The sequence below is a fragment of the Phascolarctos cinereus genome, unplaced genomic scaffold (assembly GCF_003287225.1).
Source record: "Phascolarctos cinereus isolate Bilbo 61053 unplaced genomic scaffold, phaCin_HiC Scaffold_4;HRSCAF=312, whole genome shotgun sequence".
Taxonomy (NCBI): domain Eukaryota; kingdom Metazoa; phylum Chordata; class Mammalia; order Diprotodontia; family Phascolarctidae; genus Phascolarctos; species Phascolarctos cinereus.
This window is the reverse complement of record NW_027555847.1, coordinates 512,044,031-512,061,204: the sequence shown is the minus strand read 5'-3', so window position 1 is coordinate 512,061,204 and position 17,174 is coordinate 512,044,031. Positions and strand designations below refer to the sequence as shown.

The following is a 17,174-nucleotide window of genomic DNA, read 5'->3' as shown; positions in this document are numbered from 1 at the left end:
CTTTGTAGGGTTTGTTTTTTTAATAGCATAAAAGAATGGTGTGCTTTGTTAAAGGGTTTTTCTGTATCTATTGAGATGAGCAAGTGTTTTGGGATGTTTTGGTTTTTTATGTTGCTTGTTTTCCTAATATTGAACCATCCTTGCATCCCTGGTATAAATAGCACTTAATCATAATGAATGACTTCTTGGATAAATCACTGTAGTCTGTTTGATAGGATTTTGTTTTAAAATTTTGAGTCAATATTCATTGATTATATAGATCTATAGTTTCCTTTCCATGTTTTTTCTTTCCCTGGTTTGGGTATTAGGACTATATTTGTCTCATAAAAGATCTGGGATAGGGTTCTTTCTCAATTTTTGAGAATAATTTGTGAAGTGTGGGTATTAACTGTTTTTTAAAAGTTTGATAGAATTCCCTTGGGAATATATCAAGACCAGGAATTTTTTCCTTTGATAGTTCCTTTACAGTTAGATCTATTGGGTTATTTAAGATCTCTATCTCGCCTTCTGATGGTTTGGGTATTTTATATTTTTGAAGCTATTCCTCCGTTTCTTTTGTATTCTTCGTTTTGTAAGCATAAAACTGTGCGTAAAATGTCCTGGTTATCTTTTTATTTCTTCTAGTTTTGCTGTAATTTCACCTTGCTCATTTGCTATTTTATTGACTTGATTTTCTACTCTCTTTTTAATTAGATTAGCTAAGGGTTTATCAATTTTATTAGTCTTTTCAAAGAAACAGATTTTAGCTTTATTTATCATCTTTTTGTTTCCAATTTATATATTCTCCCCCTAAAAAGTTAATATCTCCTCTTTTGTACTTATTTTATATTTATTTAGATATTTTTGGTTTTCTAATTTTTTAAAATGTATATTCAGTTCACAATTTTTTTCTATTTTGTTAATGAATATTTATAAAGATATGATTTTCACCCTCACAACTGCTTTAGCTGCATCCCAGAAATGTTAGTATGTTGTTTTATTATCACTTTCTTTTACATAGTTATTGTTATGATTTGTTCTTTAACCCACTTTAACTCCCTGTTTAGATCTCTATCTTTTGTTTGTGGTCCCTAATCCAATTTTTATTTTTATTGTGTTATGGTATGTGAAGGATGTAGTAATTATTTCTGCCCTTTTACATTTGTTTGCAATATCTTTGTGCTCTAGTACATGGTCATGCTTTTTGGTGAGGCAATCAGGGTTAAGTGACTTGCCCAGGGTCACATAGCTAGTAAGTGCATGGTCAATTTTTTAAAAGTTCCATGTGGTGTAAAGAAACACACACACACACACACATTCATTTACTTTCCCTTTTAAAAGACACCATGACTCTTTTGACTCTAGTTTCTTCGGAAACTTGTTCAGTTCCAAATTTTACCCTTTTGTTTACATTTCTGTTAGACTTCTCCAAAACTGATAGAGGGATATTGAAGTTTCCTATCACTATTAGGTTACTGACTATGTCTTCTTGAAACTCAGATGTTTCATTTATGAATTTGCATGCTAAGGCATTTGGAGCATGTAAGTTTATTACTGATATTGGTTGTCTATGATTCCTTTCAGCATAATATAGTTTCCTTTTTTATCTCTTTTTATTTTGTGAATGTTTGTATTTACTTTGTTAGATAGGATGATTGCAGCTGCTACTTTTTGGATTCACTTAAAGCATAGTCATTTTTTTTTCTATCCCCTTAGTTTTATTTTGTGAATTTATCTGTTTTTTTTTAACTGTATTTCTAGTAAGCAACAGACTGTAGGATTTTGTTTCCTTATCCAATCTGTCACTCTCTTTTGTTTTATTGGATTGTTTAATCCATTCACATTTAAAGTAATAAGAATTTGGTTTATATTTTCATCTATGTGTCTCTAATATGGAAAATTTTTTTTCATCTTATGTATTTTCCCCCTCTTCTGCTGTCCTTCAGTTACTTGTATCTTTTTTTAAGGTGGCCCTGTTCCCACTGGCTCTTTTCCTCTCAGTACTTATCTTCTCTTCTCATTTGTTGTTCTTTTCCCTTTGGGGTTTTGTTTATCAGTTACTTTTATTCTCCTGCTTTCAGCTGGTTATAAAATTCTTCCCTCAATTTTTTCCCTTCTCAGTTTAGTCAAGTAGATTTCCCCTTCTTCTCCTCCCCTTCAACTAGTTGCGTTCATTAGATTTTAAAATTGCATTTTTTTGCATCCCTTTCCAAAAAGGATTTTTCTCACTCTCTTCATTATTCATCCTTTGTATTTAGCTACTCTACACCCTCATTCTCATATTCATGACCTCTACAATTATCTGGTCTCTCTCTTTTCTCTGTATTAATCATGCAATCAAAGCTTCTAAGGCAGCCATTCTCAGCTCTTCCCTCCCACTTTCTGCCACTGTCTCAGAGGGCTTGACCCATAGATTCCTTTTTTCCACTGTATCTCACTCTCAGAACAATGCCAGTTATTGCAGATGCTGAAGAGAACACTGTCCCATAGTAGGGCCTTTCTCCTTTCATGTCCTTAATTATGCAGCCCAACCCTGAACTATACCCTCCCCTGGTTACCATTCCCCCCGCCCCCCACATTTATCTCAAAATGTCTTCCCTATGTCCATTCTTTCCCTAGTTAAAATTATCCCCCTGCCATGATGTGAGTGTAAGTCCTCAGCTTGTCACTTACTCATGACCTCTAACCTTTCTCAGTCTTAGCTTCCTAATTCATGAAATGGATATGGTGCTACCCCTTAGGTTGTAAAAATTTACTGACATAGTATCTGTAAAGCACTTTGCAAATATTAAAGTAGGTAAGTTATTGTTGTTGTTGTTGTTATACTCACTTTTTTTTTTTGGCCAAAGGTTGGAAAATTAGGCAACACACTAACTCCTCCAAATATGTGAAGAATGTAATTAAAGTAAGATGATTTTTTTAAGGGAACTTGATGTAAATGAAATTTAAAAAACCAGTGACTCTGCCAGAGCTACCTAGGAAGAGAATCTGTCCAAATGAGTTTAAGTTGATTAAATAAAAAACTAAACAGAAGATGAAATTTGTTGATGAAATCCAGCAAGCTGTGAAAAAATTTTTATAGATGGGCCATTCCAGTGACAGATTCATTTCAGCATGAATCATTCTAGCATAAGCAATAGAAATGATGCTACTTGGGCTCTTTTGAGAAGGACTAGATTATGATTTTTGACACTCTGATTCTATAAATATTTCACTCCATGTTTAATCAGTGCATACTGGTAGGTCTCTGTCAGTCTTTAGATGTGTCAACTATGGTTCTTTCTTTAGTATTTAAATACTTATGATTTCATCTTTGTAGAGCTGTCCTTCAATGGTACAGATTACAACTGTTCTACAGGCTGGGAGATGGTCTTACAGAATTTTTTTAAATGATTACCTCACCTTGTAACTGGCCAACCAGCTTGGCTGGGCTGGTTTACTCACCATCACTAGGTCAGTACTTGAAGCCCTTCTCTTTGGAAGGACCTGCCAAAGCTTGTGCACTTCTGGCCTCACCTTTGAGAAGACCAAGTCATCTCCATGTCACAATGAGGAACAGGAATAGGATTTTAGTGGTTCTGTCTGTTATAAGAAAACATACATTTTTATAAAGACCAAATCAATGCATTGGTTATCAGGGGCTATATAGGTAGTGGCTAGAGTGCTGAACCTTAGAGGAAGGATGACCTGAGTTCAAATTCTTTCTTAGACACTTACTAGATATTGTGACCCTGGGAAAGTCTTTTAATGTCTCTAAACCCCAGTTTCTTTATCTGTAAAATAAGGATAACACCATCTTTCCTGCAAGGAACAAATAAGATAAAGCATTTTTCAGATATTAAAGCACTATATAAATGTGAGATATTACTTCTTTGGGAGCTAGCTTCAACCAGCTTTGGGCCATTTGGTTTTGTTTCATAATATTTCAAGGGAATTTTCCAGACAAAAGTTCCCTAATTATGAGTATATTAATTTCCCACTCTCTGCCTTATCTTTAACATATTATCTCAACAAATTAGAACTGGGGGTCAAAAAGCACAATACAATACAGCACAAATATTTAAGCTCAATCTTAAAAGTACTACTATTTCTCTTCTTCTACCTCTACTGGAATAAACTTACTAAGCATCTACTATGTGCCACTGTTGGGGCAGCTAGGTAGCATTGTGGATAGACTGCCTGGCCTGAAGTCAGGAAGATCCGAGTTCAAATCTGGCCTTATATACTCACTACTTGTGTGACCCGAGGCAAGTCACTTCACCCTGTTTGCCTCAGTTTCCTTGTCTGTAAAATGAGCTGGAGAAGGAAATGGCAAACCACTCCAGTATCTTTGCCAAGAAAACTCCCAAAAGAGGTCACAAAAAAAATCAAATATGACTGAAAATGACAAACTAAACAAAATGTTCCATTGTACTAAGAACAAGGGATTCAAAAAGAGTAAAAGACAGTCCTTGCTCTCAAGGAGCTAAAAATCTGCTGTTTTAAATAATGCGGATAGCTACTGTTATTTCAAACATTTTTTTCAAAAAGTCATTTTTACCCAGCAATTTCTACCTGAAATATTAAACGGCTTTTCCATTTTTCATTTTCATGACCTCACAATGGGGATGATAAACTTTTACTCTCAATAATAATTTATAGAAATACAATTACATAGACCTGAAATATAATCACATATAAAATCTTCCTTTGGAGATTCTATGTCTTTTTCCTTCAAGCTCCATGAGGATGTTTAGTGGTAGATAGCATATATCAATTAAGCTTTCTGGGACGACCATTTGAGAATAGAGAAGTTAGGGCAGCTAGGTGGCACAGTGGATAGAACTCCAGCTTTGGAGTCAGGAGGACCTGAGTTCAAATCTGTCCTTAGACACTTGATACTTACTGGCTGTGTGATACTGGGCAAGTCACTTAACCCCAATTGGCTCACCAAAAAAAAAAAAAAGAATGGAGAAGTTTTTCTAATCACCGAACATTTATTAAATATCTACTATGTGCCAGGCACTGTGCTAAGCATTGGAGATACAAAATGAGGTAAAAGACAGTTCCTGCTCTCAAGGAGTTTATAATCTAATGGTGGAGGCAACACGCAAACAACTATAAAAGAGGTAAGCTACAGATAGGGAAAATAGGAAATAACAGAGGACAAGCTGGAATTAAAGGTGAGATGTTAGTTGGGACTTAAAGGAAGCCATTGAGGTCAGTAGTCAGAGCAGGTGAGGACATTCCAGGCATGGAGGACAGCAAGAGAGAACACTTGGAGACAAAAGATGGAGTGTCTTGTTCATGGAAAAGCCAGGAGGCCAGTGACACTGGACCCAAGAGTATGTGTCAGGGAGTAAGGTGTAAGAAGACTAGAAAGATACTGGGGGAATAGGTTATGAAAGGCTTTGAATGCCAAACATGGGATCTTTTGTATTTGACCCTGGAAACAATAGGAAGTTTACTGAGTAGGGAGGAGGTGACATGATTGGACCTGAGTTTTAGGAAAATCACTTTAGTGGCTAAATGGAGGTTGGGTTGGAGATGGGAGAGACTTGAGGGAGGCAGACTCACCAGTAGGCTATTGCAATAATCACGGTGTGAGGTGATGAGGGTCTGCATTCTGGCAGTACCAGAGGAGAGAGGGAGGAACATTGCAAAGGGGAAACTGACAGGCCTTGGCAACAGAATGGGTATGGGGATGACAGCAGTGAGAAATCCAGAATGACACCTAGGTCGTGAGTCTGAGGGACCGGGAGAATGGTGGTGCCCTCAAGAGTACTAAAGAAGTTTGTAATGGGAGAAGAGTTCTGGGGAAAAGATAAAGAGTTCCTTTTGGATATATTGAATTTATATGTCTACTGGACATCCAATTCAAGTTGTCTGAAAGGCAGTTGGAGATGTGAGACTGAAGGTCAGCAGAGAGATTAGGGATGATTAAATAAATTTGAGAATTGTCAAAATAGAGATGCTAACTAAGTCCCTAGGAGCCGATGAGGTCACCAAGAGAAGTAGTACGGAGAAAAGAGAAGAGGGCCCAGCCTGAAACTGTGTGGGACACCTATGGTTAGTGAGCATGACCTGGAGAAAGATGCAGAAAAGGAGCCTGAGAAGGAGTGGCCAGATAAGTAGAAGCAGGAGAGAGAGGTCTCCTGAAAACCTAAAGAGAAGACCGTGTCAAAGAGAAGGGGGTGATTGACTGCGTCACAGGCCACAGAGAAGTCAAGAAGGAGGAGGTTTGAGAAAAGTCCATTGTATTTGACAATTAAGAGATAATTGTTCATTTTGGAAAGAGCTGTTTGGCTGAATGCTGAGTTCAAAAGCCAGATGACAAAGAGTTAAGAGAGTGAGAAGACAGAAGAGAGAACTACTGTGGGTGATTTTTTTAAATTAGTATTTTATTTTTCCAATTACATGTAAAGACAATTTTTAACATTAATTTAAGATTTTTTGAGTTCCAATTTTTCTCCCTTTCTTCCTCACTTCCCCACCTCCCTAAGATGGCAAGCAATTTGATATAGATTATACATATATATATGTGCAATCATGTAAAACTTATTTACATATTAGTCACGTTGTGAAAGAAGAAGCAGACTAAAAGAAAAAAAAACATTAAAAAAAAGAGAGAAACTGAAGATAGTATGCTTTGATCTGCATTCAGACTCCACCAGTTCTTTCTCTGGATGCAGATAGCATTTTTCATCATGAATCATTTGGAATTGTCTTGGATCATTGTATTGCTAGGAATAGCTAAGTCATTCATAGTTGGTCATTGTACAATGTTCTCCTGGTTCTGCTTGCTTTATTTTGCACCAGTTCTTGTCTTTCTAGATTTCTCCGAAATCTGCCCACTCTTCATTTCTTACAACAAATTGTTCCAATATATTCATATACCACAACTTGTTCAGCCATTCCCAATCGATGGGCCTCCCTTTAATTTCCAGTTCTTTGTGTGGATGACCATCTCAAGAAGGAGATCCTTTGCCATAAATAGCAGAAGAGATATGGGATGACAGTAGGGAAGGATCAAGCCAGGGTTTTTTTTTGAGGATAGGTGAGACATGGGCATAATCGCAGACAGTAGGAAGTAGCCAGTGGACAGGAAAATATTGAAGATAAGTGAGAGTGGGGATGATAGAGGGGGCAATCTGCTGGTTCAAAACCAAACTTACCTATTTCTCTCTAAACTCTCCCTTCTCAACACCTCTACTTTTATTGATAGCACAGATATTCTCTCTGTCCTTTGTTACTAAGTAGTCTTTGCTTTTCCTCACCCTGTCACACTCAATCACTTTCCAAATCCTGTTACTCTACAGCATCTCTAGTATCACCCCCTTTTCTCTATTCACACCACCACTATCACCATCTCTTGCATGGATTACTGTAACACCTTCCTCACTGGTCTCCCTGCCCTCACTCCCTCGCTTCTCATATCTAACCTTCACATAGCTGCAAAAATAATTGTCTTTAAGTTCAAGTCCGACTCTACTGCTCAGAATCTTTCTGTGGCTCCCGATAGCAGGTAGGATAAAATATAATCTTATCTTGGGATTTAAGGCCTACCATGCTTTTGTCTTCATTTCACAGTACTCCCCATTCACACATTCTACATTTCAGCTCAAGTGAACTACTAGCTATTCCCTGTGCTTGACAATCTGTTTCCCACCTTTACACATCTTTATACATCTGTGCAAGAATAAATTCCTGGAATCAATTTCCTTATCATCTCCATTTTTCAGAATCCTTGCCTTTCTTAAAGACTTAGGTCAAGACAAAAAACCACCTTCTAGAGGAAGCCTTCTCTGAAGATCCTTTCCCCACCCCAAAATTTTTCAGAGTTCTTTGCCAGGCTATCTCTTTTTGCTTTCATTATACTAGTTTGTAATACAAGGTATCCCCAAAGTCTTGGTGTTGTTTAAAGCCATTTATTAAAGCCTAAATAGCTTAAAACAAAAGCTATTAGCCAAAAATGGACAACTTGTATTTATCTGTGTAGGGTCCTATCTTCTCTAATACAATATAAGTTTACTGAGGGCAAGTAAGTCTTTTTTTTTTTTAAATCTTTCTGTCTCTCATGACTAGAATAGTGACTTGTACACAGTAAGCACTTAAAAATGATTGTTGAATTAAATAGTTTCATAGATTCCTACATCTCACAGGACAGTCTAATGGGGTCTTGGAGTAGGCCCAATTCACGTAACATGGAAGACCCTGCTTCTTTGGGTTCCACTACCACTGGAAGGGAGTAAACTCCTTTAATTGGATGCATTGTTAAAACTGCCAGACTGGGGCAGCTTTTTCTTTTCTTTTTTAAATCTTTAATTTATTTTGAGTTATCAACAATCACTTCCATAAGCTTTTGAGTTTTAAATTTTTCTCACCCTCCCTCCCCAAGACAGCAAGCAATCTGATACAGGCTATACATACATATTCCTATTAAACATATTTTTACATTAGTGATGTTGTAGTAAGAATTAGAACCAATAGCAGGAACCACTAGAAAGAGGAAACAAAACACAACAGAAGAAAAAAAAATCGCAAATAGTATGCTTCAATCTGCATTCAAACTCCACAGTTCTTTCTTCTTTGTGGATAGCATTTTCCATCCTGAGGCCTTTGGAGATGTCTTAGATCCTTGCGTTACTGAGAAGAGCTAAGTCTATCAAAATTAGTCATTGCACAACGTGGCTGTTACTGTGTACAACGTTCTCCTGCTCACTTCACTCAGCATCAGTCCATACAAGCCTTTCCAGGTTTTTCTGAAGTCTGCCTGCTCATCATTTCTTACAGCACAATAGTATTCCATTACATTCCTATATCACAACTTGTTCAGCCATTTCCCAATTGATGGGCATCCTCTCAGTGTGTGTCCTTTTCCTATTTGTATGATCTCTCTGGGACACGGCCCGAGAAGTACTATTGCTGGATCAAAGGGTATGCACACTTTCATAGCCCTTGAGCATAGTTCCAAATTACTCTCTAGAATGGTGGGGCAGCTCCTTCTAGATGCTTACTGAGTGTGAAGAGACACATAATTCACTCACAGTATGGATGCCATGAATTGATCCAGGAAGGGAAGATACCTTACCCCTTAGGTCTTTTTAGGCCTCATGGCCTAGGACTTTGTATCTGTTTAGTTTCATTTATCCTTCTCATTTTCAAGTGCAGGTGGTAATCCCCACTAGACCAAAATCAAGCCATGGTGACCTCAGAGCCAGGGTTCCAGTGGGATGTTGTAGCCAGCCAGCCTAGCAGGGAAGCTCTGAGAAGCCAGGGTACTGGGGACTCAAGCCCAAGAGGAAGTAGGGTTTGGATTTAGAACTTGGGACTGTGCTTTATAGGCACTGAGCTAAGCTGTGAACCTAATCCCCTTCCCCTTGAGACAGAAGTGGTTTGGAGGTTTAGGGGATAGAGGGAAATTATGCCTCCCATGTGTCCTATAGTAGGTTTGTAAGTTTCTTAATATATGTTTAAAGTAAATATTCTTTTATAAAAGCTAACCTCACTGTTAGTGGTTAAATGAAACCGGAGTACAGGGGACTCCACCTCTAAGACTTGAAGGAACACCATCATTCAGTGCTGGAACCACTGGCAAACAGCCTAGAAACCTCCACAGTCCTCCTTAAGAGTACCAGAGAGCCCTGGGGGTGGGGTGAAATGGAATATGCCTGGCCTTCCAGCCGTGGGGGTCAGAGCAGTCAGTATTACTTTAACAAAAGAAGGCAATTCCTCAGAAGACTGTTGAGTTTTCAGTGAGATGTGCAGATTTAAATTCTTTTTTTTTGTTGAGTTTTATTTGGATTTTATTCTTTTATAATTACCTTGTGGTTATTCAATTTAATTCTTACACGGTTGTACTCTTAAATAAATTTTAAATTTAAATTACTAACAGGAGTAATAGCAAAGCACTAACATTTATATGGCATGTCAAGGTTTACAAAGCTTTGTATAGATTGCCTCAGTTGATCCTCCCTCCTACCCTATGAAGTAGGTGCTATTATTATCCCCATTGTGTAGGTAAGGAAACTGAGGCTGTGAGGTTAAGTAACTTATCAAGTATCACTTAGCTAGTAAATAACAGAGGCAAGATTTGAATTCAGGCCTTCTTGACATCAAGTCTAGCACTCTCTTCATTGTCCTACCTAGCTGTCTATTACCATCAAAAATTGTTATGAGTAAAAAGTACTAATATAGAGCTGATAATGAACTATAATTGTAGAAAGAAAGGGGTTCAATCCCACCCAAACCTATTACATTAAAAGATGCTTTCCATTTCATTGGAACAATGGGAGTGATGGAACTGAAGTCAGAGAAGCTGGGTTCAAATGTTAGTGATGCTACTTATTTCCAGTGTGACATTGGTCCAATGGCTTCCATGTTCTGGGTTTCAGATTCCTCCCCCGTAAAACGAAGGCACTGGACTAGATCTTTCCAGTTCTCAATCTTGTTAATAGTCCAATCAGGAAAACAACACCTAAACAGGAAAGAAAATATAAACAGCAGTGGTATGTAATTGGTGTACAAGATAAAAGAAATCATGATGATAATTCCTGAAGAAATATTGCAACAAATAAAAATTCTTGGGGGCTGTTTTAATCCAAAAAGTAACAGTCCTGACAAGATTACATACCAGTAATTCCCCCCCCCCCCCCCCCCCCGCTTTTTGGTAAGGCAATCAGGGTTAAGTGACTTGCCCAGGGTTACACAGGTAGTACGTGTCAAGTATCTGAGGCTGGATTTGAGCTCAGGTCCTTTTGACTCCAAGGCCAGAGCTCTATCCACTGAACCACCTAGCTGCCCCTATCCAGCAATTATCCTTAAGATGTAAGTTAATAAGTTAACCAGAATTTATTAAGCAATTATCATGTGCCAAGCATTGTGCTAAGTGCTGATGATCCAAATATAAGCAAAAAGACAGTCCTTATCATCAAATAGCTTACATTCTTTTAAGTAGGATTCATTCTGTCTTCATTGATCCAGAGAAACATGGGAAGACCTGAAGTGTTGTACAATGGAGAAAGGAGAACCAAAATAACAATATGTACAGAAGACAGTAATAATAGCAACATATCTGTGTTGTATACAAAGTAAAGGGAGTGGGAAAGGATCACAAAATGGAGAATAATGTAGACATTCTTATGCTAATGCTAATATGCATATTCTTTGCTCTGAGGCTGTATACTGTCTACAAGTTAACAAGTATTTATGAAGGAATACAAATACAGAAAGACAGAAAGACCTTACATTTTAATGCAGAAAGAACACATAAAAGGGAGCCTGAAAGTAGGGAGAAGGGAAATGATGGTTAAGTCTGAAGAGTCAAAAAGTAGAGTTGGGAGAGGAAAGAAGAATGGTTGTCTTAGGCCTAGCCTCAAAATGAAGGCTTTTGTAGAACTAACTAGTGGGAGAAGAAGGTTGCTGGGGCAGATGAAGAGGGCAGAGGCCCTGAGGGAAACTCCATGGTAGTAAAATCCAGAGAGTCAGAAGCAGAGCCAAAAGAGGAAAGAAGGATGGCTGTCCTGGGCCATATAAACAAATAAATACAGTACTTTATATATGGTAATGTGTGGGACAGAAACCACTACTCAAATAAAATATTCAGAGCCTGAGCTTTTGACAAGCAGAAAAGAGTTTTATTACTTTCTCATGAGAAAGGGCATGCCTCTCATTGCTAGAGAAGCCCCGGCCAGGGAGTGCAAATTGGTTACAGAAAGCAAGTCTTCTTATACCCTAACTCAAGCTCCTCCTCACTAACCCCTTATCCCAATGCCTGGGCTTCAGGGTGCACAATCTATTTGAGGAAATCTTCCCCAGCAACAAAGAACAAAGGTGGTTACACAAGTTTGCCTAGAGACAAGAAAAGGTGGGAAGTCTTTTAATAGCTGTTTGCTCTGAGCTCAAAAACAGGATCTGGATGGTTTCAAGGCCATTTTGCAAGATTAGCTGTTTTTGCAAATGTTAGCCTTGCAAGGGTGAGCAGTTTCAATGTTTGCAAAGTTTGCACAATGTTCTCTCTTGCAGGTTGGGGTACGGCACATGCTATTCCAAAATACACAAGATTTAATAGCTCATATTTAATCCCTGGGGAAACTTCACTGTTCCAGGCATTTCATCCCTCACAATCCCCCCTCTTGTTTTCTACTTCTTTGAAGTCTCCTCACACCATTCCTGAAAAACCTCTTCTACTAACTGTTCCTCACTGCCTCCATCAGGTTCCTGCCGTCATCTTGGACAATGGGTACCCATCCTTGGGATTTTAAGACCATTAATCTCACTTCACCTTTCCCTTCTATTCTGATCATTTTAGACAGGGAATCTTGGACCACCCTGTGTAATAAGCTGTATTATACAAGGGAGACAGACGGGGAGTAAAATCACTCCACAAATGGCAATTAAGAAAAACCAGAAGGCTTGTTCCCACCATGACCCTCCTTCTTCAGCCAATAAGTAATCTAAGACTAATCTATGCTGAAGTACAGCTTCCCAAGTTTGGGTGGCCTGGTCCACAAGGAGGTCTATGGCTCGGGCTGTTTGGTTAGTGATAATTTCCACTACTACCTGTAACCTAATTAATCTATTAAGGATAGAGATGGGAGTCTGTGCTCCCAACTTCCATCCTGTGCCCAAGTAGCTGGACCACATGTCTGGATTATACTCTCGGGGGGCCAAGTGTCATCCCAGCCATTGGCATCCCCGTTACTGGTTAATGAGGTGTCTAGACTCTGCTTCTGTCTGTCCAAATCATCATATAATCGAATTCCCAGATCCCCGCCCACTCTCCCAGGCAGAAGAAGAACTTGGGGTGAACAAGACCTATGTAGCAGTTTCCTATCCAATTTGGTGGAAGATGAGTGCATACTGTACTCCCAAGGATCCAGCAATGGCCTTTTAGTGCAGCCTGTCCAGACTTAAATAGTCAGCCTATTATATCTTTAACTTGTTTTCTCTGTGAATGAATATTCTTGGGACATGACTTTTCTAAGTGGTTCCCAGGGGTAATAATACTGGTCACTCCCCTCTAACAGACCGACTCCACATCACCCATCCCCAGTCCAAGTGCAGTTCCAAAGATGAGTGCTATTTTCACAAAGGCACTTTTGGTCAACCCCTGGTCAGAATCACTCCAATAGCTCCGAAACACTCCCTGGCTGGTGCTTCTCTAGCAACAAGGGGCTATGAGACGTACTGTGATAAAGACATAATAACATCAATATATCTGCTACTGATCTATGGCATAAAGTAATGGAATTTATTGACATAGCAATTTTGAAAAAACTTAAAAGTCTACTTATGAATAATATGCAAGTTTAGTAGAGGATTTAAATGTTTATGATGTGGTTGGGATCTGGGCCCCAGAAAGGAAAAACCTTGGACTTTCCCAAGTGGTCAAATCTCTGTCGTTCCCCTAAGGCTATAATCCCCTCGACTGGCCTTTCATTGTGGCTACACCCAATCTCACCCTCCATTGTCTTACCTCCCTATGGCCCCTGGCCATTTCCCTTCCCATTCAGATCTCCTTAGGCCCCAACCTCCCATAACCCCAAACTACTTGGCCACTCCTAGATCCCTCCCACAGGCTTTCTGTATATAAGGTCCATCTTGTCTCCATTAAAGATGCTCAGATTCTTAAAATCTAGCCACTGCTGGGATTCTTATAATCTAGCCACTGCTTACTCACGTTCAGACTCCTTAAGAGTCTGCCCAATATGATGGATGTTCTAAGAAACCTTGTCTTTGGCTGAAAGAAGGCTTGGGTCAAATTCTTTCAGACAGGACCTACATGTTGTGATTTTGGGGTCCTAGGATCCCTAAACCCCTAAACTGCATCATTTAAATTTAGCTTATTTCAAAAGGGAAGCCACTGATACTCTTGGCAACCAGGATGATTTCAGATCTACTAACAAAATTGGGAATTGATTATGTTTGGTGATATTTAGAAGGTAATTTTTCTAGACATTGAGTATACAATCTGGGAATTATTTTTTTTCAAATCTATTATTTATTTTTTAAGTATTTAAATATTCACTTTTTTAAAATTTTGAATTCCCAATTCTGCCATCCTCTAGTCCCTAGCTGACACATCAAGAAGGCAAGCAATATGATACCAATTACACATGTGAAATCATGTAAAACATTTCCATATTAGCATGTTGCAAAAAGAAAAAAAAAGCAAGAAAAATAAAGTGAAAAAATTATACTTTGATTTGCACTCAGTTTATCAGTTCTCTCTCTAGAAGTGGATAGCATTTTTCATCATGAGTCCTTCAGAATTGTCTTGAATTACTGTGTGGATTAGAGTAGCTAAGTCTTTCGCTGATCATCGTGACAATACTGCTGCTACTATGGACAATGATCTAGCCCTGCTCACTTCACTCTGCATCAATTCATATAGCTCTTCCCATAACCTGAGAATTTCTATGACAAAAGTAAATTACTATTATTTAATTGGTCAGCCTTACTTGAGTTTATATGATTCACCTGAATTATAAAAAAAAATTAAATAACAACATTCTATATCATTCTCTCAATTACTCATAGACCAATGAAAATTTTGTAACAGTCCAACAATCTGATCATTCTATTCTAATATACAGCTGTTTCAACAAAAAAGATTTATTCCTACTACTCTCTTAAAATTCTGCAAAAACTGTGCTAATGCATTCTTGCCTATATTTCTACATAATTTGAATCAGAATGTGACTTAAAAGCAGCTATTATGTTTTCCTAATAGGATCATATGAAGTTGTCAGCAGTACTCACACAAAAAATCAGAACAAAGTAATCCTGGGGAAAAGTTCTGTTCCTATCGCCTGTGTTTGTCTAGCCTTTCCTTTTTCTCATTTAAATTGAGCCCATGAAAACAAGGCCTTTCAGTTCCTATATATGTTTAATCCCAACTTACTCAAGAAATGTCTCAAAATTATGACATTTCTAAAGAAAACTGAGAAAACCAAGGTGTTTTAAGTCCATAATTACTTTATACCTTTACAATGAGGCCTTAAATGTATCTACACTACATATCACAGTAGGACAAGTTGTATTCTTAACCTTTTTTTTCAACCTTTTCATTGCTGGCAGCAATTCTAGATTCAAGACAATAGAACATCTGTATCATTGGAGATAAAATAGCACTCTAGGAAAAATCGTTCACGGTACCTTAGGAACTGAATTTGTCCTTTTTAATTTTCACAACCAACAAATCTATGTGTATGTCACAGATGGCTTAACTCCATAGTCCATTATAGATTGAATACAGCCCCTAACTAAATTTCATTGTTTCATGGAGCAAGCATTAAGATTCGATACCCCCATGTATGCTTACTGTTGCCAAAACAGTCAGTTGCAGCATCCCAAAAGTCCATAGGATGGGCTGTATTACTCCAAAATTCTATTTCTGAGGGTAGGAGACTTATGAATGTGGAACATGAAATACCAACCTGTCAGTCAAAGAGCATTAGTTAATTAGTTGCTATATACCAGGCACTGTGCTAAGTGCCTGGGATAGGAAGAAAGACAAAAATAAAAACAACAAACAAAAAACTTGAATGGTCCTTTCTCTCAAGAAGTACATATTCTAATGGCGTAGACAACATGCAAATATCTAGGTACTTGCAAGATACAGTTATCCCTTTTACCTCACGGGGCTTAGAGGGCATGATTTTTTGGCCCTCTCTTCATAACAGAGAAGAAATCTGAATTTTTCCTTTTTCTTTTATGGAGGGTTTACAGTACCTTATTGTAAAATTTGGGTTGACATTATACTATACATACATTTTATGCATTTCTGAGTTTCTAAACTTTTTCTGTGTTGTCTGCTGGCTGAATGTCATTTTCAGCTTCTGTAAAACTCCCCTAAAATTCCCATTTAACTTCTTGTCCTGACCCATGATATATCGAAACCACAATGTGGAAGGGGTAAATGTATATACAAAGCAGATTAGATGGCAGTAATCTGAGAGAGGGAGGCACTGGAAAGAAGGTGGGTAGGTGGGAAAAGCTTCCTGTAGAAGGTAGAATTTGAGCTAAATCTTGAAGGAAGCCAGGAAAATTAAGAGGAGGAGGTAGGGGAGCTGGGAGAAAGAAAATCATTTCAAGAATCAGAGACAGCTGGTGCCAAGACACTGAGATGGGAAATAGAGTATGAGAAACATCAAACAGGTCATTTAAGGTAGAGTGTGTGAAGAAGAATATGGGGTAAGAAGGCTGGAAGGGTAGAGAAGGGGTGAGGAGTTTTTATCTGACTTTGGTGGTGACAGTGAGCCACTGAAACTTACTGAACAGGAAAAGTGTAACATGGTTAGACCTACCTTTAGAAAAATCATCTTAGCACCTGAGGGGAGGATGGACAGGAGTCAGGAGAGACTTAAGGCAGGAAGCCTAGTTAGAAGGTTATTTTAGAAGTCCAGGCCTAAGGAGACTTAGTAGAAAAGCTGTGAAAATAGAAACAGTAACAGATTGGTTATGTGAGGTGATGATGAAGAGTCAAGGATAACATTAAGACTAGGTTGACACGTTGGTTAGTTTTGCTGAATTGTTACTTCTTTTTAATTCTTTGTTAAGGGAATGGTGGTGGGGAATGGGGAGGATATCTTGGAAAATGAAGGTGATGTAAAAACAGAATGTAACAATAAAAACTTACATAAAAACAAAGTATTTCTGAGCGTGTGTGTGACTTTCTTTTCTTAGCTTTTTTTAACCTTCCCCTAATGTCTTCTGTATTTCTCCTTTAACTGGGCGTAATACTTACATGAAGTTTGAAGATACTTTATATTAATTTGAGTAGTTTTATGTACCAACTAGGTTCTAATTAGGGCAAATAATGAATCCTATGGTCAGATTATTTGAATTTAACCATTCAAATAATATATAATTACATAAATATGGTAATTGGTTCCAGTCAATGATAGATGCAATGAAAAAAAAATTTAAAGAAGTTTTTAAGCTGTTTATTAATGTAATAGAATAGGAAAGGATAAAAAAATACTTCTGATTCAAACTTGCTATAAGGAAAAGGTGTGATTTAAGAAAGCAAGATTTTTAAAATTACTGAATATCACACCTAAAAAGAAGCCTCTACAATATGATAAAAACATCATCATTGTCTTTTAAAATATTTTAGAGGGGCTGCTAAGTGGTGCAGTAGATAGAGCACTAGCCCTGAAGTCAGGAGGATTGGAGTTCAAATTGGCCTCAGACCAACACTTGATGCTTAC

General features: G+C 37.9%; 1 long non-coding RNA gene across 1 annotated transcript; it reads right to left on the bottom strand.

Moving 5' to 3' along the window:
* Positions 1-7,870: 7,870 nt before the first annotated feature.
* Positions 7,871-16,816, bottom strand: LOC110199961 (uncharacterized). The gene is made up of 3 exons (XR_002322120.2): positions 16,269-16,816; positions 10,902-10,957; positions 7,871-10,435 (listed from the first exon to the last, which is right to left on the bottom strand). It is a non-coding gene; the product is annotated as an uncharacterized LOC110199961 (long non-coding RNA).
* Positions 16,817-17,174: the final 358 nt, after the last annotated feature.